At 38.9% G+C, this 26240-nt stretch overlaps 1 non-coding gene across 1 annotated transcript; it reads left to right on the forward strand.

Annotated features, from left to right (window-relative positions):
- The first annotated feature begins 24533 nt into the window (after window positions 1–24533).
- On the forward strand, window positions 24534–24637 carry LOC129635647 (U6 spliceosomal RNA). The gene has a single exon (XR_008706405.1). It is a non-coding gene; the product is annotated as a U6 spliceosomal RNA (small nuclear RNA).
- Window positions 24638–26240: the final 1603 nt, after the last annotated feature.

The raw sequence follows: 26240 nt of genomic DNA on the forward strand, positions 1-26240 counted from the left end.
GATGTGTATGTTCATAAAACACAGCCACACACAACATACAGAATACTTCTATCACCACAAAAGATTCTTTTGATCTCTCTGGGGTCCCTCAGTCTTTCCAACTTCAGTATTCAATACACGATGAGAATATTATGAACATTTGTGTTGCAAGTTTTTGTGTGTGCATATTTTTTTTTTCTCTTGGGTAAATGTTTTGACTTAGTCAGAAATTTAAAAATTGTTTCTCAAAGTTGTACCATTTTACTTTCCTATCAGTCACGAACAAGAGATCTAGTGATTCTATGTTCTCTTCAACATGTAGTACTGTCAATCTTTTTCATTTTAGCTTACCTGGCAGATCTTTATTGTGATTTTAACTTTTATTTCCTTCATGACATGTTGCTGTTGTTTAGTTACTAAGTTATGTCTGATTGTTTTGCAAACCTGTGGGCTATCCATAGGATTCTGGACACAAGTATATATTCTGGACACAAGTATCTTCTCAGATATGCATTTTGCAAATATACCTTTCCAGTCTGTAATTCCCTTTTTACTTTTCTAAGTGTCTCTTGAAGAGCAGAAGTTTTACATTTTGAGAAAATCCAATTTATTATTATTGTTTTTTATTTCTGGTTTGGACTTCTTTACAAACTAAAGATCTTCTTATAACCCAAAGTAACAGAAATTTGTCATTTTTTTAAAAGACATTTTATTGTTTGAGGCTTTCCATGCCTATGACCAACTTTATTTTTGTATATTTATATATTTTATATGTTCTTGTGTAGTACATGTTTACTTTGGGTGCCTGCTGTTTAAAGCATATACAATGCATTATTTTATTTAATCCTCATCACAAAACTATATAATGGATACTACTATTAGCTCCATCCTATTGATATAGATATTGAGGCTTTGAGGGGCTAGGGAACTCACCCACGATTATTACTCTAATTCTTAGGGGACCAGGAATTCAAATCCTGATATTTTCGAGTTTGGATTTTATCCACTAAACTCTACCTACAGTGTAACCATATCTGTGAGAAGATAAGTTCCTTCTAGATGGGTTTTTGTACTCGGTTGTGCCTCAAAGTGATTACAAGGACTTATTCTGAGCTATTACGTAGAAGGATTCATACTAAAGAATCTTTGTATTATAGATATTTACTCAGGAGTTGAGATGGGAAACTCACCAATTATAAAGAACAGTTAAAAAATTTTAGCATAGAGACAAACTATGTAGACTCTGCCTAATAAACAAAAGGCATAGCGTTTTCCCCCATTTTTATAAGTGTTCAGAAGATCTGACAAAAGGCATTTACAATCCATGGAAGACAAGTGTTCCTAGAAGATCAGTAGGTCTTTTTCTATTCAAAGACATGTAGCATCTGAAAGAGAGTTGGATTGGAAAAAAGGCTGAAGAGAGGGATCTCATTTCTGGCTCCACCATTAGTTAAGTAACTTGGATTCATCACTTGTATTAGCTTCCTAAGGCTGCCATAATAAAGTACCTCAGACTGAGGGAGTTCAACAAGAAAAACTAATTTTCGCATTGTTCTGGAGGCTAACAGTCAAAGATCAAGGTGGGTGCAGGGCTGCTTTCTTCCAAGGCCTCTCTCCTTGATGCCAGAGGGCTGTCTTCTCCCTTTATCTTCATACTGCCTTCCTCCATACAGGTCTGCTTCCAAATTTCCACTTCTTATGAGGACATCAGTCATATTGGATTAAGGCCAACCAAACAATTTCATTTTAACTTAATTACCTCTTTAAAGACCCTACCCTCACTCCAAGGCACTGGGGGGTTAGGACTTCAACATATGAAGTTGGGGGCTCATGGAGGGAACCATTTAAACCCAAAGCATTATCTAACCTCTGGGCTTCGGTTTATTTATCCATACAATGGGAATACTGAAAGAAATCAAGAATTCATCACCTTGAGTTTTAGTTGGGGTTAAGGAGGATATCCATAAACACTATAGAGATATTATACCACATTTTGTATGTGAACTTTTTCTGAGGAAAGTCTGTAAGTGTTAATTAGATTCTAAAAGGGTTAGATGACCCCTCAAAAGATGAAGAAGTAATGAATGAGATAATCTCTATAGTTCTCCTTAGTTCTTACACTGTAAGAATCTACTGTGTGAAAAGAGAAGACAGGGCTCTATTCTTTTATAAGGCTTACAGCCAAGACATTCTCCCTAATGCCTTTAATAAACACTTTCCGCTGTAAACACGATTTACTCCATTTTGCACTGACTCTAGGGCAAAGGTAGTCGAGAGGTCACTGGCATAGGCTTTAACGTCTCTGCTTGGTCATCAGTGGAATACGGAAATCTAATTCCTTTACTGTTTTTCTTGGAGGCGAACCCGCTAATCTGCCAACAATTTTTGTTGTTCTTCCCTACTTATTATCCTCGCCCTTTAAAAGGTTACTGTCTAATGAACTGTCACCTGTCCGTGCAGACACACCCGCACGCGCATGTGTAAAAATGGCAAAGCGGCATGGACAAAGGCAAAATGAACAGAATGCTACACTGAACAGAGTAAAAGTTTATCAACATTTGTTGGATAAAAAATAAATGAGGGAGTTAAACTCTAGGGAGAATAGTTAAATTCAGTTAATAATTGAAGAGCTACTTTCAAAGTCCATAAATAACACGGCTGCATTAGTTACACTCTTGGCTAGGAGCAATTATTTTGTGGATCATTTCAAGTAGAAAACATATATCCAGAAAGATCAGAGAATATACACATGAATGTGCATATACTAGATTTGTATGCGTCTTTATATATCACTTCTTCAATATTTAGAAACTTGTATTTGTGTGAGCGACAGGCAGAGAGTGAGAGCTAGAGAGAGAGAATGTAAAACAATTAAAGAAACAGCAATGCAAATTGCACCACTTTCACTGATGGAACTGGTGAAGTGAAACCTACTTGTTTATTTCCTCACACCAGGTCTCTGGCAAGCTGGCTGGATTTTTTTCCCTTACTGTAAACCCATGCTTACTAAATCACATGTTAGAAACGGTGTGCCACACTGACATTTTCACACTTCTTGCTCACGCATTAGCTCACCATGCTTGCCTGGGTGCCTCTGTGAGTGGTGGTGAAAGTGAGGATCATAAAGGGATGCAGAATTGAGAGAGTGTAGAGGCTGGTTCATGATTTTCACTTGCACCATTTCCACGGGGGCTGTATTTCCATAACACACTTGTTTCTTATGCTTTCCAAACATATTTTCCTGTCTGCTTCAGTGTATGTCATGTCCACAGGCTCTGGTTTCCCTAATGCCAGTGAAGAGGCTGGCGGTCTGGATGCTGACGTGGCTCCCAGCAGACTTGCTTCCCATCACACCTGTCTGAGATCTCGTGTAGTTTGGCACAGTTTGTCTTTTTCAACACGTTTAACCTCCCCCTCTATCACAAACATTCTCTCATGCATTTGGGGTTAGAGGACTAATGAGAAAAATGCTTTGGATACTGTGGTCTATTTTATTTGGGGATCATTAATGTTCAGAGAAAACTTAAGCTTTCAAGGGTTCTGCTGAAAGATCACCGCCCTGTCAGGACTACATCACAGACACTCAATTTATCAGCCTTCCACTGGGGTGACCCGGCTTGGATTTGAACCTCTGGCTCCAGGGAGTCTAGGTTGAACTACGGTGATGGGGAGGCCACTTAGCCACTGCCTCCAGCCAGAAAAGATTAGTGTCATCAAAAATAGATTAGCGAGTCAGTTTAGAAAAAAAATTAAGTAACTCCTTTATTCTAAAATATTTGTCAGAGTAAGCAAAGAATTAGCTTTCATTTCAGATTAATTACTGAGTAAATTAGGATTTGGGGCAAGAACTTTGTAGATATTTTCCCCTTCAACTATGGAAGTGAAGAAATGTGTAACATTTATAATAACTATCTTTGAAGGCACAGGCATTTTTGTAAAAGCCTTACAGAGCTTACTGGAGGTCGTGCCTATAAACTTTTTGTCACTGGAGAATTCCTGCAATGTAGACTCTGCCCTTACCGCCATGGGGAAAAAAAAAATTTCAAAGGGAAAAAAAATGCAGAGCTGACCTTTGGCTTATTCTGATCCTGACTGCTAGAACCATGAGATCTCATCCCAGCCACTCCTGTTTGGTATCCTTGACAGAGTGAATTGGAGTCTCATCTCCACGAAAGGATAATGATAAATCTGTACATTTAGGAAGTACTGTCTAGATGTCACACAGAGGAGAGAAGTGAGGTACCGACTTGCTCTTTGCAGGAAAAAATCTTGGAAATTAACAAAGACCTCTCTATCAGTAGGGGATGTGCTGGCTTGGACAAACAGAAAGACAGGGCATTGCTCAGCTGCCTGACTTTGAGGAGAGAGATTTAGTCATTCAGAATTCACTCATTCATTCATTCATGAACAAACATTTACTAGGCACCCACTATATACCAGGCATTGTGTTAAGAGTTGAAAACATCATGATGACTAAAAATAGAAGGATAATTTTACAGTGGAAAAACCTAGGAGATCATCTTAACCAAGAGATCAAAGTGAACATCACCAATAATTAGGAACATAGACATTATGTACCCTTGATAGGATGCATTCTTAAGGTATGACATCACTTCTGTGGCACACTTGCCAAAACCATAACTATAATCATGAGACAACACCAGACATCCAAATGGAGAGTATACGGACCTTCACAAGTGTCAGGGTAATGGAAGACACAGGATGACTGAGGGATTGTCATACTTTGAAGAACACTAAAGAGAGAGGTCAACCAAAAACAATGTAGAAGCCTATATTAGATCCTGATCCAGAAAGAGAACACTGATGGGACAACCGTGGAAATCCAAGTAAGGTTTATGGTTCAGTTAAGAGTATTGTTTATGAGCTTTAATTTCTTGGTTTTAATAATTGTACTATGGTTATATAAGATGCTAACCTCATGGAAAAATGTGGGAATAATATACTAGAATACCCTGTACAACGTTTATAACTTTTCTAGGACTCTAAAATTATTTCAAAATAAAGAAAAAATAATAATCCCCAAATTAAAGGAGAAGTAGCCTCTGCCCTCAAGTTTGCACTCTAATGGGGAAGGTATTCAACCAAGCAAACACACAACTGAAAATGTATTTACCTACTTAAGTTCTTCCAAGGAAAGAAACTTCATGGGCAAGTATCATCAGTGTAATCATGAAAAGAGACACTGATGTATAGAACAGTCTTATGGACTCTGTGGGAGAGGGAGAGGGTGGGAAGATTTGGGAGAATGGCATTGAAACATGTAAAATATCATGTATGAAAGAAGTTGCCAGTCCAGGTTCAATGCACGATACTGGATGCTTAGGGCTGGTGCACTGGGACGACCCAGAGGGAGGGAATGGCGAGGGAGGAGGGAGGAGGGTTCAGGATGGGGAATACATGTATACCTGTGGCGGATTCATTTTGATATTTGGCAAAACTAATACAATTATGTGAAGTTTAAAAATAAAATAAAATTTAAAAAAAAAGAAAACCTTTATTTAAAGCATACTATGAGCCAGAAACTGTTTTAAGTATTCAACAGATATTAATCATTTAATTTTCCCCTTCATGTTAATCGGCTCTCACTTCAATTCTGATGAAGTCCTCAGTCAATATTCCCGATATTTTCCTTTGGTTTTTTTCCCCATGTGCAGTCAATCATTGCTGTGTATCTCTACATGGAAATTCCAAGGATACTCTAAATTTATCAGATCCAAAGTGAACCAGTACCTCCCTCCTGAAACCTTCTCTTCTTCCTACCTAAGACCTTGGATGACATCACTCTTCACCAAGTCACTCCAGTTAGAAACACTCTCCAACTGTTTTCCTTTCTTCATAATTACACCCTGAGAAAGTTATCTTGCATATGCAGAACTCTTTTGAAAAGGCTAATCTGATAAGACTTGTTTGCTTTACTTCTGCAGTCTATTTCTATTACCTATAGGATAAATTCTAAACTTTTCTCATATGCCAGTAATGTCCTGCATTGTCTGGCCTTTGCTCACACCAGGCCAGCCTCTGGTCTCTCCACCCTTCAGTGACCCTCTCATCACTGTTCTCTTGTTTTGGGTGGAGATCCATGCCTTCTAGGCATGCATTTTCCATCCTTGGCTCACTTCATCATTTTCTCAGGCTCCAAATGAATACCTTAATTTTGTGTACATCAAAGTCATTTTCATTACCATTTACAAGTGTATCACAACTATGTTTTAAATAATTTAATTGCTCTATTTGCTGCTAGGCAATTTTATATTTGTATCGCTGGTATAACTCTTTCAAAGTGTGTGGACAAACATTCATGATCAGGAAGCTCCTAAAGAGTATCTTTTTTTTTTTGTACATTTGTGTATGTCTGATTGGTTCCATTGTCCTACAAGATTCTAGTTTCTAAACATGTACCATAAATAGCTTCGTAGAAAATGAAAACCAACCAACACCATGGAGTTTTCCCAACAGCAGAGTCAGGCTAACATAACCACATCTCATTACTGAGATTTCCACCTGCTTGTGTCTGAACTGAAACCTGACCTTAAAATATTCCAACGAGAGGCAGGGACAATGGAGCTTCTCTAAGCCAAAGCCCCAAGAATCCAGACCCATTTCAACATGGATAGCCAAGCCATGTTTAGTAAGAATTTCATGACTTTCATCTTGGTAGGAAACTTTTGCAGCTGCCTGCCTCCCTACACTGCCTGCTTTCTCTACATAAAGCAGTGGCTGTGGTGGGGGTGACTCTGAGTCATAAACACTCCATCACTGTAACATGTCAAATTTGTCCAAAAGAAACATTTTTATGTCTCTGATTATTTTATCATTAGTTTAAGAAGGTTCTTTGCACTCCCAGGAAAGCCACGCGGAAGGGTGATACATGTACATGTCTATTTGATGGCTAACGCCTCCCAGACATGGAGCATGCTGAGACAGACAAGGGATCCCCAGAGTGCTCATCTGCTACAGGACTTATTTCATACTGGATCAATTATGCAAATTGAGATGTGAAGATAGCTCTCTCTTTTAGTAAGGCGTGATTACTCCTGCACTCACAATTCCAATGCAGCCTCACCGGAAATACCAGTCTGGTTCTGAACCACCTGGTTCCATCTGGAAAATGTGTTTCTTAATTGGGTGAGGGGGGAAGGATTTTTTTCTTTAATTTCTACAGCATTACTATTCATATACATTTAACATCATAAAATGTTTGCCATTAAGTGATCCAAGAAAAGACATTTACATATATGTGAGTTTTGATTTTGCAATAAAAGCTAGAGGATAATGAATACATTTAAAAAGTTTAACAATCTTAACAATTCTTCATCATCTCACAGACTTGAAAGCTGGGATCATACAACAGGTTCATCCTTTAAGACAGTCTTTTAAAAACCCTTTTAAGGAACCAGTATATAGAAAATGTTTAAAACACCAAAGAGTAGTTTATCTGGCCTGGGAAAATGAATAAGTGTGGTTCATCAGAACATAATGAGATCTAAGCTAGAGAATAGCTGGAGAAATGAAATCTGGTTAGAAAACCACTGGACAATAGTTATTCTTGCTGGTAATGTGAATGATTCCCACCCACTTTGTTCTCTGTGTCCAAAACATTCACTTTCCACCTTCCTATCCTATATCTACATCCTCCTCTTTATGACATGTTAGTCTTTGAGAGAAAAACCTTCTTTTATTTTCCTTATACTATCCAGCTGATCACTTCTATGTCTTTTCTGAGCAAGCCTCTAAAACTAAGAGAATTACGTTTAAGAAAATTAGGAAACCATATTCCTGTACCGGGAAATAACAGAGCAGTCTGTAATCTCCCAAGGTACTGGTTTGACGGAATTCTAATGGTTTATCATGGGTAAGATAGGGCCATTTTTCAAAAGATAATTATGGCTCAGAGTAGAGACCTACAATAGAATGGTCCAAATGATCCTCTTTTGTCCTGCTTTGATACAAACCAGTAGTTTAAGAAACTAAGAGTATTTGTCCACTTGAATAATTACATACTTACCTCATTTTAAAAATGACACACCCACACATGAAATTGACAAGTCCCAGATATAAATCTCAACTAGTTGAAAGTACTTTTATTTCAGGGCACATAAATCTTTCTAAGTCCATCCATTAATTTTAAGTCATTTTAATTACAGTTTCTAACCTCTGCAATTATTACAAGCCTGGATGCTTCCCCTTATGTCAACAGATGCTGCTGAGAAGTGTGTACCACACAGCTACTTTTGCTCCACTGGAAAGAGATCCCTTGCCCCTTAAATTCCTCTCTGTTAATGTTCACAATTTGTACTTAGTTCCCTGCCTCAGTTTCCTTTCATAAAGCAGGTAGTTCTGGGATTTCTTATTTGTCTCACAGGGGCAAGAAAATTATTTCAAGTTTACAAGCTTTTAAAAGATTAAAAAAAAAAAAAGCTCTTTCTGTAAGTGCTACCTATTGCCTTCAGAACTAACCTATATTTTATCAAATATAATGGAGTCAATTATTTAAAATGCAGACTAAAACTTGTCTACGGCTCACTAAAATGAAAGGAATTAAAATATAAACCTTTTAGGAGTGTGTGTGTTTTATAGAGCTCCTAAAACACATGCCATCTAAAATCACAATAGTAGAATTTTCCTGAAAGTTACCGCTATACGAGAAAGTCACTTACACAGGAAGAATTTGTATTGCGTTTGTGAAAGCAAAATTAAATAGCTGACAAAACATGAAAGTTTCATCGTGGTGGATTAGAACGTCACAAGGAACTCAAAGGAATTTTCCGTTATTCAACATTTCAGCTAACATGCTTGTATCGTCTCTTCTGGGAGTAGATTTGTCTCCTCACTCTGTAGGAAGCCCATCCACATAAAAAGGTTAGATTAGAGACATGTAGTAAATAATATAACAAACACTTCCTATCATGTTAGACTCCACTCAGCATCGAGCAGGCAGGCAAGCTAATATGTAATGTTCAGATCCCTGCTCTGCCGGCTGGTTTGTCACTGGCTCGGCAGGACAGCTCCCCAGTGTCTCACAAAGCTCAGCCTTGGATGAGGCACTGCCTTTCAATATTGTCGAGGACTGATGCCACTTTCTCCCTCATCAAACATAAATAATGCTTGCAGATTTCCTCTGCCCTCTGCTGAGGGTTTGACTTTAGGAAATGACATTAGGGGAAGAGAAGAGACTGAAAACATTTGTGAGATTTGGGTTCAGTGTTTTTTGTTTTTGTATTGTTTTGTTTGTTTTAACCTGGTAAAGTCTTTAAGATTTTTTTTTAATCGTACTGATTGGATGTCATTTCCACCTTCCTTCCTTTCCCAGGTGTTTTCCCAAGATCTCAAGGCTCATGTGTTTAAGAACACTGACCCCACTGGGAGAGAAGTGAAATTTCTGTTTGGCTTGTCTGCGCCTGGACTAGCGATTTTCTAATCTCTCTGGCTCATGACTTCTGTCTTAGTTTGGGTTCCATCAGAAACAGACCTGGAGATGAGGATTCCAGCGGGAGTGGGTTATTTCCTGGGAAGGAGTCCCAGGAAACATGATGGGAAGGAGAAGGGAAGAGAAGTCAGGGAAGAGGAGACAGGCAGCAAAGTGGACCTTATCAAGCAGTAACCACTGTGGGTGACAAGCTGAATCTTACTGGGGAACTCTTGGAGTCAGTGCAAAACTGAAGCCTCAGAGCTGTCTCACCAATGGAAAAGGGAGGTAGATGATACCCTTGCACCCATCCATTATTGACTAATGGGTGTTTGCGGAACCCACTCCAGTACTTTTGCCTGGAAAATCCCATGGACGGAGGAATCTGGTAGGCTGCAGTCCATGCAGTTGCTAAGAGTTGGACATGATTGAACGACTTCACTTTTACTTTTCACCTTCATGCATTGGAGAAGGAAGTGGCAACCCACTCCAATGTCCTTGCCTGGAGAATCCCAGGGACGGGGGAGCCTGGTGGGCTGCCGTCTATGGGGTTGCACAGAGTCGGACACGACTGAAGCGACTTAGCGGCAGCATGTTCTCACTTACTGTCTGCCCTGTGCGTGGTTGGAGAGAAGATCATAAGGAGTAGAAAGAGAGGGGAGCCAAGATCAGCCTGAATAACTAATACAATCATGAGACATCACTACCCACCCCTCCCATCCGGAGAGTCAAGCCAACCTAAGGCTCCAATGTACGCGGATTGAAAGAAAGATAAGGGAAAATACATACTACTAAATAAACACTTAGACTAGACACATCTTCAGGGTAGAGTATGTATACTTTCACACTGTTATATTCTTCACACACACATACCCTATTTCTGGCCCCCAAAAAGCTCTCCAAAACATTTCCTCAATAAATAAACAAACAGGAAGCAGAGACAAAATGCTCAGATGATTCACGTACTGACCATTTAAAATTAAGTTGAATCATCTATTGTGAAGGGAATGATCTTGGTTTTCGCAAACATAATGACCCTTAATTTATTTGAAAGTAGGCATAGATTCTCAGAGATGAGAAACAGTTTGCCTTTCCATGATTAGAAAGATTATGGAGTTAGCAGCGCACTAAATAGCTAAAAAAAAAAGCATATCAGTTCCCCATCCCAAAGATTTTGAACACCTTTATATTTGAATTCATTTCCACTAGGAAAAGCATGAATGAAACAATAAGAACTCAAGGTTCGTGTGATTTTAAAAATTCTGGTTCTCTGTGATCTTTAGGGACTGTATATTCTGGGCCTCTGGGTCAGGTACTAGGGGTCCACAGTAGATATAACACACATACACATACACACACAGAATCTGACTCCCTGCCCTTTGGCCACAGGAACTTGGGGATTCCAACTAGGTTTGGCCACTTGGATGCTTTCTCTTGGAACATTGACTCTTGAGTGAGTGATGCAAAAAGGCATGAATGCCTGGAGATTATTCATGTGATATGGCAAAGCTATGAGTCCATCAGTGGTCCCGTACCAATGGGAGTGTCATGAGGTGTGACTCCTGATGTGTTCTCTGAACAGACGTATTATCAGTTCTCTGACAATCTATTGGTCTCTTTTCTCCTTCTGATTGATTCTGTGAGCTATCTGATATCCTTCCAATTCATTTTTTTTTTTTTTCTGATCAAGTCACTCCAGAGTTAAGTTTCTGTTTGTTTGTTTTTTTTTTTCTTTCTGGTTTGCTTTGTTTTCCTGTGAAAGAGGCAGGATGAAGAAAAGGACATAAGAATAAGGGTGTACCTCATACTTGGATGGAGAAAGAGACTCCCACCTGAAGGTTGAAATGCACAAAAAGACAGTTCTGGGGACACAGGGACCTTTCTAGAAACCAAGAAAATTGAATGTTCTTGAGAGTTGCCAAATAAAATATTTTATGCCTCCTGCTATTTTAATTTTACTTACATGACATCTGAAGTGAGTCAGTATAGTAGTTTTTAGAATCTCTTAGGGTATACCAGAATCTGAGAGCTTGTTTGAAAAGAATGCTGCCCCACCACCCCGGGCCCACCTCACAGTTTCAGATTCACAAGTTTAGGGTGGTATCTGAGAATGTACATTTTCTAGCAAGTTTCCAGGTGACTCATTTTGAGGACCGCTGGTTAGCGGATTCAGAAGCCCTGCCTTACATCAAGCCAATGTAAGGCTCCAATGAGCAGAAAGATTCAGAGGAAACCTGGAAGAACCTGGCTAGGGTTGGCCTCAGTTGGAATGCTGGTTCGTTTACTTACTAGTTAGGTAACCTTGGGAACTTCTTTGCGTGCCGTATCATTTCCTTGTCTATGACTCAGAGGTTCCCAAATATCATTTTGAAGACCAGAACTCAAATTCTCTGACACTCATATTAAAAGGCTTGTTCTTGGGCACATTCACCCCAGACCTACTGAATCAGAATATCGTATCCATTCTGATACTCAGCCAGGGCGGGGACTCCTGGTACACTCTTCTTCTTTCTTAAGCAGAGCATAAGAGCACAGTTGAGCTATCCCTGATGATTCAGGCTTGTCCTAATGACCATCAATTACCATACAGTAGTTTTATTGCTTTGTCTTTTTGCTGTCTCTCACATCTGCTGCTCTGTCCTTGCCTCTGGGGCACCCCACCCCCCACTTCTAATTTGCTCTGTCTAATGTGCTGTGGGATGATTAATCAGATGGCCAGCACTATCAGCATTGGGGTTAAAATCTGAATCTGGAAGCTTTGCCTTGTGCCTGATGAGAGCCACTGGAACCCACCAGCTAAAGCTTAGGACTGAGGCTTTCTGGTTCAGAGTTAGGTTTTTGGGAAGGTGATGCTGTCAGGAGGTTGGTCTCCAAAAAACCCCACAACTGATTGCCTCTGCGCAAGGCTAGGCTCTACCGTCAGATCAGCACCTTCTTCCAAATCTGGTAAAAAGAAGCAAGCCTCTCTTAAGGTGTATGTACAAGGTACTGTCAACATTTCAATCACAGTACAAAAATGTAATATCATCACACATTTATTTTCACCTTATTACTGGTTTTGATTAAAGACATTAAATTTAAAGATCATTTTTAATATTAATATAATTGGAAATATTTTTGTATGAAAGTCTGCTAATAATGGAAGCATACTTGTTTTTCACTTGGAGACTGATTTCGAGATATTGAGGCTACACTGCCGGGGCGGGGGAGGGGGGAGCTATCTTAAATTTTCAGGTATTTTAAATGTCAGTGCTTTCATTTCCTACCTTTAGAAAGGCCCGCGCTCTGTCTTTCTTCCCAGAAAATGACAACATTCACTTCAGCCACAGTAAACCAAGTAAAGAGAAGCACCAAGAGCATCCATTTTAAACTCTATTTCCCGTGGTTTTATATAATATTCAAATAATTTTTTTTTCCTGCAACTCTAAAAACTGTAACAATATTTACTTTACATATGCTCTTTGTTCCCATAGTAAAATTATATTCTTGGTAATTTTACAAGAGCGACTACGGACCCCACGAAGCAATGACGACGCTGTTTTGTCTTTTGCAATGTGCTGCTAATTATTACTCTCAGACAAGATGGTTCAGAAATAGACTGAGGTTCCTAGGCTGGGGGGGTGGGGGCGGTGGTGGTGGAAAGAAATGCATTATGAAAATTATGTATTTGCCCTCGGGGGATGCCACCCCCTTTATGAAAACTCTTGCCAATCAATCCACAGAAGAGAATCTGACTCAATTCTGGGGCAAACATTTGCCTGCTGTTGAAGCTCAAGAAAAGAAAGATGCTTCATGTTCTGGTGCCAAGAAGGGAGGTGGGAGAAAATGGGAGTTAAATCTAGGGGGCAAATAAAGAAATATGTACATGTATATTTATGTATTCTGTATTTTGGCTCTAATTGCTTCAAAGATTATTTATTTTTTCTTTTTTTTTCTTTCATTTTTAAAAAAATACCTTCCAGCTTCTTAACATGTTTTTCAAAGTAGGAGCTGGAAGGCATAATAAAAAGCAAGCAGGGATATGCTTTTTGAATAGAGTGAAATAATTAATGTAAGAATGCTTCCGTTTGGGCATTTTTTTTATGAAGTGAAATATATTATTTTTGCTTTTAAAATGGAGGTAATTTGTTACACAAAAGTGGTGTTTTCTTTAATCTGAAAATAATACTAATTATAACACTATTTGGGAGCTGGAGTTTTGAAGCCTAAAATTCCTTTTGTAGTTTGAAATTACTTAGCTGCCACAACGAAACTGGCCCTGCTCCCTGAATATTGTCATTTCTTTTGGTATTGTCCCTTCCCTGTCAGCCGGCCACCACTCTCCTCCCTACCTTTTCTATGGAATGCTTCTAAGCTCCCCAGGCTCTGGGCTCCTGGTATTTATTCTCTTTAATTTAATGTATTCCCTTTGCAGTTAGGTACTGTTTTTTAAGCAATCCACGGTATCTCATTGTTCAGCAGGAGTGGGGTGGTATGGTAGGACTTCTGCTGTGTAACTACAGAGCAGGGAGCAGTTGCCTCTTCACTCTGGAAGGTTCTAAGCATATGAACACCCTCGGGACCATCTCCTGGGTGCAGAACGGTGATACCTAATTTGTTAGTAAACTGCTTTCTGACATTTCTTTCAGAATCACAAAAAGACAGGGAGGGCTGTCCAATAAATTGCTGTTTCCCAAACTTGGAATTTAACCCAATTTTAGAAAGATCCTAAACTAGGCCTTACTTCCATGTGGACTTAACGTACACTTTGAGAGGAAAGAGCTCTAAACTAGAAACAGATTTCTACTCTGAGAATATAGGTATAGGATGATTAACTCACAATCTTTACTTCGGGCTGTGAAATAATAAGAGGTATGATTTATATATGTGTGTGTCACACACACACACACACACACACATATCGTTCTCTGTCCCCAGTTCCCGACACAGAAAAACCCTTGTAAACATGGGCACAGAGTGATCTTTTGTTCCAGCAGTTAGACCTAGCCTTTGATTCCTGATACAGATCTCCTAAGATCTTTGTAATTTCCTCAGTGATAGGAGTAGAGTCTGACACCAAGCTCCCGAATCTCTTGGAATTTCCAGGATGGTAGGAAAGTCTTTTGTTCAAATAAGGAGACTTGGGCTCTTCAATTGCTTTAGGAAGAGAGCAGGTCACTAGGAAAACCAAGCCATGATTCAAAGCTTGGAACTTTCAGCCCCACCTCCTATCCTTTGGAGTTGGGAGAGGGAATGAAGATCCAGCTAATGATTGCATTGGCTAGGTGATGAAGCCTCCATGAAAATCACACAAGTATTGAGCTCAGACATTTTCCACACTGGTGAGCACATCTACCTGCCAGGAGGGTGGTCCCTCCCAACTCTACAGGCAGGAGCTCCTATGCTCAGAACACTTCAGGACCTTTCCTCTGTATCTCATCTGGCTGTTGATCTGTATCCTTTATCATATCTTCTAGTGTTGCCCTGATTTCTGTAAACTATTCTAGCAAACAGCTGAATCCAAGGAGACGGCCATGGGAATCACCAATTTGCTAGAATAGTTTGCAGAACTCAGAGAAGCACTAATTGTGACTGGTGTTTGATGCGACAAGTAGTCTTGTGGGATTGAACCCTTAAGTAGTGGGGTCTGCGCTTACTCCAGTGAGTGTCAGAACTGAGTTGAATTATAGGACACCCTATAGCTGCAGTGTCCTGCAGGTGGTCGCTGCAGAGAATTGCTTACTGTATGGAGAACCCACACATCTCATATCAGAAGTACTGTAAGTGTGTAAGTGAAAAAGAAACTTGGGAGGAGTGTGTTTTTTCTAAATAGGGGTCATTTCTTGAGGATCGGATGAAAAGCATACATATAGACTCATCCTTAAAGGTTTGTGAATTTTCAAAGGGATTCGTAGGAACCCACAACCCACAACCTTTATGTTAGCTCCTCTTACTTCCTAGAATGCCCTTTCCCCAAAATGGGTCCCTGTTATCCACTGGGTGTCAGCCCAGGTACCGTAATCTTCTGCTAGAGGCCTTCCTTGACCATCCTAACAGAAAGCAACAACACTCTTTCATCACATTCCTCTGCTTTAATTGTCTTCCGAGCACTACACTTGCAGAAAATACTTGCTGATCATTTGTTTACTTGTTTGTTGTCTACATCCCTCCCCCTCTAGTGTGTCAACTCCAGAAGAACTCTTCTATTGAAGTCCTGATAGTAGTGCCTGACATTTTGTAAGCAGGTCTATAATGAGTTAATTAACAGAAGGATCTGATAAGGTGTCAGAAATATTGTTTCCATCTTGATAGTTCTAGTCTCCTCAAAAATAAAGAACAAACTTAAAATAAGAGTCTTTTAGAAAGTAAATTTTTCAGCCTCAGCAGTACTGACATGTGGGGCTGGTCAATGCTTGGTTGTAGGTTGGGGGCTACTGTGCCCATTGTGAGATACTGAGTAGCCTGCCTGGACTCTACTCGTAAGATGCTGAAAACAACTCTCTAGCTGCGACAACCAAAAATGTCTACTGCGGGGCCAAATGAATGCTCGCTGAAAACCATGAAAACTTGAGCCCTGCAGATCATCTGATTCCTGGATGCACAGAAGAATGATATCTGAAATAACCTGAAAAAATCTAAAAATTAAAGAGTCTGGGAGAAGGACTCTATGGCATTAGAAGAGAGCCATAGAGCTGGTGGCTTTAGAAGGAACTAGTCTCCTATATGTCATCAGAGCAAAGGAGAAATTATTGTTTTGGGGGGACCTGAGAGAGGTTGTATGTGTATAGGAGCTGCCTTGGACCCCCCAAAGGAAAAAGGCAACTCAGTAGAAGGAAACTGGCAGGGGGACCTCTGAATGTCTAGGAGGTAGAGAAGGTATCAGAAGCAATCAACTGGAATTGAAGTGCATTCATCAAGTCAAAGAAGCTTCAGGAGAGAGATAATTACAGATGGGGCCATCTGTTTAGAACTCACAAAAACAGCCATAGGAGAAAGTGTCAACTTTAAATCACTGCCGAGAGAACTAATGCTTTTCTTCCCTTACCTGCTCCAAGTCTGTTGCACTGAATGTGAGCTTAGGGAACTAAGTTAGAAGCGGAAAAGTTTAAGACACGGAAAGAAAGAAGCAGACCATAATGCCTTCCCTATCTCCAGGCTTCCTTTCTGCATCAGGAACAAACTGAAGAAGCAGCTTCAGATGTAAAGCAACTGCTACCTGACTAACACTTGAGAATGGACATTTAAATTATTAGTTTGCATGGCCTACTACTCATCAGAAAAGGCATGAGAGAATCTGAGTTTTCATCTAGGAAAGCTTCTGCCTACTGATCGAATTTATTGAGACAGTAGGACACAAGAATAAATTTGGCTTATGAATAAATCCCATGAATTGTGCTTGTTTGACCGTATTCACCTCTAGGTTCATCCCTAGGTTCCCAATGCCTGGCACATAACAGATAAGACACATTCATGTAATTATATGCTTTACAAATAATTAGTCTGAACTTATGTATATTTGGGGGTGCTATCTGCTGTGTGTCCAAAAAGAGATGTCCATTCAAGTCACCAAAGGACAGAATGATCTTTAGCCTCAAAAGTCTTTGAAACTCTTATTAAGCATTTTCCTTTGGTTTGATTGGATTATAAGCTTTGGTGTTCAAGATCAGGGCACAATCCTTTTCACTTTTTTCTCTTCCATATGGCCGATCAGCTCCTCTATCAATCACTTTCCATTGGCAACCCTGACACTATGCAGTAATTTATACAGCTAAACTCAGCTTTGGTTTCCCATCAGGGCTTGTAAGGTAAAACACTGTAATCATTAGGTCCTGCTTTCAACTGGCAGGATGTGACAGAGAATCTACGATCCAGGATAAGGCCAGTGTCAACTAACTGTGACATTCTATCAAATAGAGCATCCTTAATGTCATGGAGAGTTACTCTCTGCATGGGTGATAAAGTATGGCTACGCTGACAGGCTCTTCCTTAACTGTACTCATTGGCCTTGGTACGTTCATGCCAATTCATTGTTTTATAACAGATTGGCTCACATTGAAAATGAGGATTCAATTTGAGATTTTATTGTTAACCTTTAAGGTCCTTGGAGGCACTGTTGGGCTTCTCTGCCGACAGGCACTAACTGAAGTTTATGCTCCCGTTCGTTGGTGTCTATCAACCATGATTTTACATTGACACGTCCACATCTGTCTCCCATGCCTTTCCAACAATGCTTAACATAAAAATTACTTATTTTCAGATTTGAATAAAATTTGGTGACTAGCATCCCAATTTGCTATGCTTTCTACTGGAGTTCATTTTTGGGTATGAACCTATTTTACTCTCCTTGTAAGTCTGATGACATTTTTCTCATTACTATTGTGACTTGAATCTGAACAGAACTAGAGCAAGGTCTTATGAAATGTGACTTTGAATACCACTCCCTATCTAATCATGGAAATAGCTGTCAGATTTCTTTTTCAGCATTAAACGTACCATATCTTAGGTCTTTTGGTTTTGCTAAAATAAATGATTACCACAAGATTGAAATTAGTCTCAGGAAAGAAGCACACACACACACACAAATAGAATATACTTGATGTGAGGAAACACTAGGAGCTGAGCATTGAACACACCCAAAGTGCACCTGGAACTCACATGCTTATTTTCGGCCTACACGTGCTTACAGCTGACCAGGCAACATTGGCATCAAGGCATCTCCGAAATGAAAGCAACTGTTTCAGCCAAATCTCAGAAACTCTATAAAAGTAAATTGGATGATAAAGGCCAAGTCATCTCAGCTTCGTTGATGCAATGTTTTCTTCTCCTTTTTAAAGCAGTATAATGGGTTCATGAGGTTCATGAGATTATTTCATTTTACTTTATTTATGCTTTTAAAGTAAGTGGATGGGCAAGGAAAGAGTACATTTTCCTACAAACTTATAAATAAAGATCTTGGTTATATATATAAAAAAAAAAGCACCACTATTCAGAAAGATCTTTTTAATAAATATAAATATTTCTGCTTTTTTACATGTTTTGCCTAGGTTTCTTAAGCCTTGGGCTGTTATCCAGCATAGCATCAGGTATGCACCAAGGTCTACTATATTGCATATTGGCAAAAAGCTTGCTAGAGAAAGCTAAAAGAGGGATGGCAAGGAGCCAATTCCAGGGTCAACTCCCCAGCCTGTTTCTCTGTTCCTCCCTTGGAACCCAACCATCTCTCTCCTTTCATTTGTACAAAGAACAAAGCAATCTGCCTCTATGAGGAGCTTTCATTTTTCAGAACTGTTTGTTATAATAGGCAGTGTCAATGCCTGTGGTAGCCCACCATGCTCAGACTCTAAAATGCCACTTTTCACTGGAAGGCTCAATTTCAGTATGGGACACTCAGGAAGCTTAAGTATGTGAAATGTCAGACACCATAACAACATATATGTGAGTTCTGAATTATGATTACTTTTGGCAAGTCTTTTCTATACTATCCGGCTTCTAATAAGCAGGGGATGGGGGTGGGGAAGACGTGTTTGTTGCTTAGCAGGAGGCAAACACTTAGAGTGACACAACCGCTTGAATGACCCTGATTCATTCAGGGCAGAGCAGCAGCTTTTACTTTGGTGGATGCCTATGATAATGCTATGGAATATGTCAGATATCTTCCATTTCTTTCTTTAGATCCTTCCCTCCATACTTGGCCATCTGCTCTTTGCTCTGACAATGAGTCCTTTGACTTCTGGTTGGATTCAATCAGAGGAGACCCCCTTCAGAAGCTTGGTGGAAGTGAAGAGAGTGAGGTCATGTACTGATTTTTGATTTCTTGGTTTCTTCGCTCTGAGTTGCCTTGACTGGGCAATGTACCTTTTTAAAATGTCTGGCCTACTGTGTGGATCTTAGTTCCCTGACCAGGGATTGATCCTGTACCTCCTGCATTGGAAGCACAGAGTCTTAACCACTGGTCCACCAGAGAAATCCCTGGACAGTGTAATTTTGCAGAAGATAATTGCTTCTTTCCAGGTGGTTCATTCTATATAATTCTCTCCTTCCTCATTCTGATAACGAGCGTCTCTGCCTGTTTCCTCAGGCCTAGGGTGGTACCATCTAGAACGTTTCCAGTCCTAGTAATAGTTATTCTACATACACACCTTTGAAAATTCCCTCTGTAAACAAACCTTTCTTAAGTTATCCTATTTTGAGTGTCCCATCTGTTTCCTAATTTTACATTCTTGCAGATATACAGGGCAACAGGAAATTTAAAAAGTGTTAATATAGCCTAAAAAAAATCAGGAATAATGTATTTGGAAGTGAATCTAATCCAAAGGGTGCCTTGGTAGATAGGATGAAGACTAAGGTCCAAGTACAATTCGGATCTGATGCTGGGAAAAGACTGAAGGCAAAAGGAGAAGGGGGCAGCAGAGGATAAGATGGTTAGATAGCATCACCAATTCAATGGATATGAATTTGAGCACACTCTGAGAGACAGTGGAGGATAGAGGAGGCTGGCAAGGGGCAGTCATTCGAGTCACAGAGTCAGACACGACTTATTGACTTAGCAACAACAATTCTATTCACTACATCAAAGAAAACAACCCTTGCAGAAAAGGTAATGAATGTAGTTAAATATCTGAAGAATTGTTATGATCTGCCTCATCAGGAAATAAATATTTTACCTTAAAACCCACTGAAATGGTGGTAGGGAGTTTTCTGTTTTTGTTTTAGATGAATAGATGCATTCTTGTATTGGGAGAGGTATTGGACTGCATATCTTTAAGATTCCTTCCAACTCTAAGATTTGGTGTTGCCATGGCCTCGCATAACCCAAATAAAACCCAGGGTCTCATCTGACTCATTCTGGGGCCACAATGAAAGAAACAGACCATAAATTGCAACACAAGTTAAAAGTAACTACAACCCTTTTCTGAACTGTTTGCACACCACTGAAAGGGATTCAATCAATGTTTTACAATAAAGCCTTTTAAAAATTCTCATTTCTTCCTTCTCTCTGAAAGCTGCTTCTATCAACTTTCTTTTTGTCCAGTCTCAAGTGTTTCCATCAACATTCTCCTAGCTACCATATCTACTAAAGCTCTGTCTTCTTACTCCCACTTTCAACTTTTTTTTCTCTCTCTCTGTACTAAGAGGAAATTTCACATAACTTCCTGATTTTTCTTTCCATTGACTACAATTAGATACACTAGACTATATCTGGATACACGATAGGATGAACATAGCAGTATAAAGTGTTGTGTTGGAAATGTCTAGGTGGTGAGGAATAGAGTGGGAGTACTGGGTAAAGAGGAGAAGGCAATGGCACCCCACTCCTGTACTCTTGCCTAGAAAATCCCATGGACAGAGGAGCCTGGTGGGCTGCAGTCCATGGGGTCGCTACAGTCGGACATGACTGAGCGACTTCACTTTCACTTTTCACTTTCATGCATTGGAGAAGGAAATGGCAACCCACTCCAGTGTTCTTGCCTGGAGAATCCCAGGGACAGGAAGTCTGGTGGGCTGCCGTCTATGGGGTCGCACAGAATCGGACACGACTGAAGCAATGCAGCAGCAGCAGCAGCACTGGGTAAAGACGAAGGACAGGGAGTTTTGATTGACTGAACATCTTTGTCCCATCACATTAGATTCTCAAATAAGCAAGTTAACTGGAATGGAAATATATAACTTTAACATATCATCCTATATAGGAATTTGTTTAGGAAGACTGTTGAATACGAGAAAAAATACTGATATGAATAAAATTTGAAGCTGATAATGACAAAGCTTCAGGTGTTTTTTGTTTTGTTTTTCAGTTGAGATGCAATGGCAACTTTCCGTGCATTTAAGTCTCACCATTTTATGTGTCTGTATCATTCACAACTTTAGGCAAGCTCGCTGAGTTCTTTACCTGAACTTCTATCTACCTCATGGGGGGTACTATGAAATTTAAGTGATAGATGTTTTTAATTCTTTTTTGTAATTTAAATTATTTCTTTTAATTGGAGGATAATTAATTTACAATATTGTGATGGTTTTTGCCATACATCAACATGAATCGGCCACAGGTACCCACATGTTCCCTTGATTTTGAACCCCTTTCATACTTCTCTCCCCCTTCGATCACTCTGGGTTGTCCCAGAGCACCAGCTTCGGGTCCCCAGCTTCATGCATCGAGCTTGCACTCATCATTTGTTTTACATACGGTAATGTACATGTTTCAATACTATTCTCTCCAATCACCCTACCCTCACCTTTTCCCACTGTATATTAATGCACATATATGGAATTTAGAAAGATGGTACCCATGATCCTACATGCAGGGAAGTAAAGGAGACACAGACTTAAAGACTTTTAGACTAAGTGATATATTTCTATAGAACACTTAGCACTATAGTAATAAGTAATCAAGGGTCAGCATTATTACAGCTATCACTATTAGAAGTTTTATTATAATAAGTATTATTATAGATAAAAAGCTCTGTATAATACACATATTAACTTTCAGCTTGAAAAATTTTAGAGAAATAAAGCTAATCTAAAAGTTTGGATTATATTTATGGTAAAGAATGACCAGGTAGATATTCAACTAATTTCCTCTTTTTTCTTAGACTGTATTTTTTAGCCTCTTCTGAGGTTAAATATGGCCATTCATCTGAGATCCATCCAATGGAATGAGATTGGAAATAATACCTGTAACTCCCAGGACTAGTCCATAAAATTCCTCTCATGTCCAAGGCTGCATGATTGATACCCTTTTACGACAGAGCAACCTGAGATGGCAGTGTTGGCAGCCACATTCTGCTGATGATAGAACCTCAAGGTGGAAGGAGCCCTGGGTCCTTAAATTCTTTCTTAGAAGAAAGTAATTTGCCAATCTGAGACACGGGTTTTAGATTTTTTATGGTGCTGAAATAGACTTCTATTATCTTCAAGCCCACTCATTTCTTAGTTGTTGTTGTTGTTGTTTTTCTCACTGTAATACCTAGGGTTTTCCCAGACAAAACCATAATACAAAAAGATACAGGCACTCCCATGTTCATAGCATCACTATTTACAATAGCCAAGACATGGAAACAACTTTAAATGTCCACTGACAGATGAATGGATAAAGAAGATATGATAAACACACACACAATGGAATATTATAAAAAAATGAAATAATGCCATTTGCAACAGCATAGAGGGACCTAGAAATGATCATACTAAGCAAAATAAGCCAGAAAGACAAATACCATATGGTATCGCTTATCTGTGGAATCTAAAATACACCATAAAAGCATGTATCCATGAAAGAGAAACAGACTCACAGATACAGTGAACAAACTTGTGGCTGCCAAGGGCTGGGGTAGGGGAGGGAAGGATTATGAGTTTGGGATTAGCAGAGACAAACTTGTATATATAGGAGGAATAAACAAGGCTCTACTGTATAGCATAGGGAACTATGTCCACTATCTTGTGGAAACCATATTGGGAAAGAATATGAAAAAGAATGTATATATATAAAACTAAAACTGAGTCAATTTGCTGTAGAGCAGAAATTAATACAACTTTATAAATCAACTACACTTCAATAAAATCTAATAAATACTTACCTAGCTAGTATAATAATACACACTAAAATTTTTTTGCAATAAAAATTCTTTGACATGATGAAGCTAAAATATCAAACTTATACTTTTAATTTGTGTATTTTTCTTATACTCTAAGTATTTCTTTCAATGTATTTTTCAAGGTTTCTCTCTTAGTTTCAAAGTGTTCTAACTCTTTGTTTGAATATTATATCAGTGTATACTTCTACAAGATCTACAGTTAATTTTCTTCTTGTAATTTTTAATCATAAATATATACAGGTGCTCAGTACAACGTCTTAGAAGTAGTTATCAAATAACTTGGTCTAGTAATGGGAAGAAAGATATAAGCAGAAAACAATGACAGAAATGTTGTCCCAAGGTCCATAGCCTAGTGGGAAGCACTAGTGGAAACTATTTTGACATTAAGTGAATGGAGAAAACATGACTTAATAAATATATTTCTTTGCAATTTTAGTTTTAACAGCATTTTATATATTTAGTTTCTCTGTTCCAAGTGGTGTAAAGTGAGTCACTTGCCAGTGGACTTGCCAGTCCAGTTTTGATGCATGATACTGGATGCTTGGGGCTGGTGCACTGGGACGACCCAGAGGGATGGAATGGGGAGGGAGGAGGGAGGAGGGTTCAGGATGGGGAACACATGTATACCTGTGGCAGATTCATTTTGATATTTGGCAAAACTAATACAATTATGTAAAGTTTAAAAATAAAATAAAATTTAAAAAAATTCTTAAAAAAAAAAAAGGAGATACACAACAGCAAAAAATAAATAAATAAATAAATAAATAAATAAATAAATAAATAAATAAATAAAAAAGACCCTGATGGGCTCTGTATCAACCTAGAGGGGTGGGATGGGGAGGGAGATGGGAGAGAGGTTCAAAAGGGAGGGGATATATGTATACCTATGGCTGATTCATGCTGAGGTTTGACAGAAAACAACAAAATTCTGTAAAGCAATTATCCTTAAATTAAAAAATAAATTAATTAAGAAAAAAAAAAAGAAGACCCTAATGCTGGGAAAGATTGAAGGCAGGAGGAGAAGGGGACAACAGAGGATGAGGTGGTTGGATGGCATCACCGACTCAATGGACATGAGTTTGAGCAAGCTCAGAGAGATGGTGATGGACAGGAAAGCTGTGCATGCTGCAGTCCAGGCGGTTCAGATATGACTGAGCAACTGAACAACAAGGGAAACAGGGAAGTTACCTGACTTAAATCAGATAATTTCATTCTAAACAAAGAGAATTGTGTGTGTGTGTGGTGTTTTACAGTAAAAGTCTCATGATTTCAATTTATTGCAACTCAAAACATTTCTTAGATTTTAATATTAATATGTTGCAAACTGTCTGTCAGAATGGAATTTGGGGCCAGGAAAAATAGAAGATCTACTTCAAAGTGAGGTAGACAATGACTCAAGTACATGCAGAAAAATCACAAGGCAAAGCTCTGAAGACATTGTGCCATGCCTTTCTACTAAATGCCAAAAGTCTGTAAAACTGCCATAGAAATATACATATTTTCAGGGAAAAGAGATATTTCTGTTAATTTAAATGTCTTTTAAAATACACATTAGTGCTTGCTTTGGCAGACATATACTAAAAATGAAACGATACAGAGAAGATTAGCATGGCCCCTGTGCAAGGATGACACGCAAATTCGTGAAGCGTTCCATATTTTTTAGATGAAGAAATATACCATGTTCATGGATTGGAAGAATCAATATAGTGAAAATGAGTATACTAACCAAAGCAATTTATAGATTCAATGCAATCCCTATCAAGCTACCAAGAATACCAGGTATTCTTCACAGAGCTAGAACAAATAATTTCACAATTTGTATGGAAATACAAAAAACCTTGAATAGCCAAAAAATCTTGAGAAAGAAGAATGGAACTGGAGGAATCAACCAGCCTGACTTCAGGCTCTACTACAAAGCCACAGTCATCAAGACAGTATGGTACTGGCACAAAGACAGAAATACAGATCAATGGAACAATAGAAAGCCCAGAGATAAATCCACACACATATGGACACCTTATCTTTGACAAAGGAGGCAAGAATATACAATGGATTAAAGACAATTCTTTAACAAGTGGTGCTGGGAAAACTGGTCAACCACTTGTAAAAGAATGAAACTAGAACACTTTCTAACACCATACACATAAATAAACTAAAAATGGATTAAAGATCTAAATGTAAGACCAGAAACTATAAAACTCCTAGAAGAGAACATAGGCAAAACACTCTCTGACATACATCACAGCAGGATCCTCTATGACCCACCTCCTAGAATATTGGAAATAAAGGCAAAAATAAACAAATAAACAAATGGGACCTAATTAAACTTAAAAGCTTCTGCACAACAAAGGAAACTATAAGCAAGGTGAAAAGACAGCCTTCAGAATGGGAGAAAATAATAGCAAACGAAGCAACGGACAAACAACTAATCTCAAAAATATACAAGCAACTCCTACAGCTCAACTCCAGAAAAATAAATGACCCAATCAAAAAATGGGCCAAAAAAAAAAAATGGGCCAAAGAACTAAATAGACATTTCTCCAAAGAAGACATACATATGGCTAACAAACACATGAAAAGATGCTCAACATCACTCATTATCAGAGAAATGCAAATCAAAACCACTATGAGGTACCATTTCACACCAGTCAGAATGGCTGTGATCCAAAAGTCTACAAGCAATAAATGCTGGAGAGGGTGTGGAGAAAAGGGTACCCTCTTACACTGTTGGTAGGAATGCAAACTAGTACAGCCACTATGGAGAACAGTGTGGAGATTCCTTAAAAAACTGGAAATAGAACTGCCTTATGATCCAGCAATCCCACTGCTGGGCATACACACTGAGGAAACCAGAAGGGAAAGAGACACGTGTACCCCAATGTTCATCGCAACACTGTTTATAATAGCCAGGACATGGAAGCAACCTAGATGTCCATCAGCAGATGAATGGATAAGAAAGCTGTGGTACATATACACAATGGAGTATTACTCAGCCATTAAAAAGAATACATGTGAATCAGTTCTAATGAGGTGGATGAAACTGGAGCCTATTATACAGAGTGAAGTAAGCCAGAAAGAAAAACACCAATACAGTACACTAACGCATATATATGGAATTTAGAAAGATGGTAACAATAACCCTGTATACAAGACAGCAAAAGAGACACTGATGTATAGAACAGTCTTTTGGACTCTCTGGGAGCGGGAGAGGGTGGGATGATTTGGGAGAATGGCATTGAAACATGTATAATATCATATATGAA

The sequence above is a fragment of the Bubalus kerabau genome, chromosome 20 (genome assembly GCF_029407905.1).
Source record: "Bubalus kerabau isolate K-KA32 ecotype Philippines breed swamp buffalo chromosome 20, PCC_UOA_SB_1v2, whole genome shotgun sequence".
NCBI classification, from domain to species: domain Eukaryota; kingdom Metazoa; phylum Chordata; class Mammalia; order Artiodactyla; family Bovidae; genus Bubalus; species Bubalus kerabau.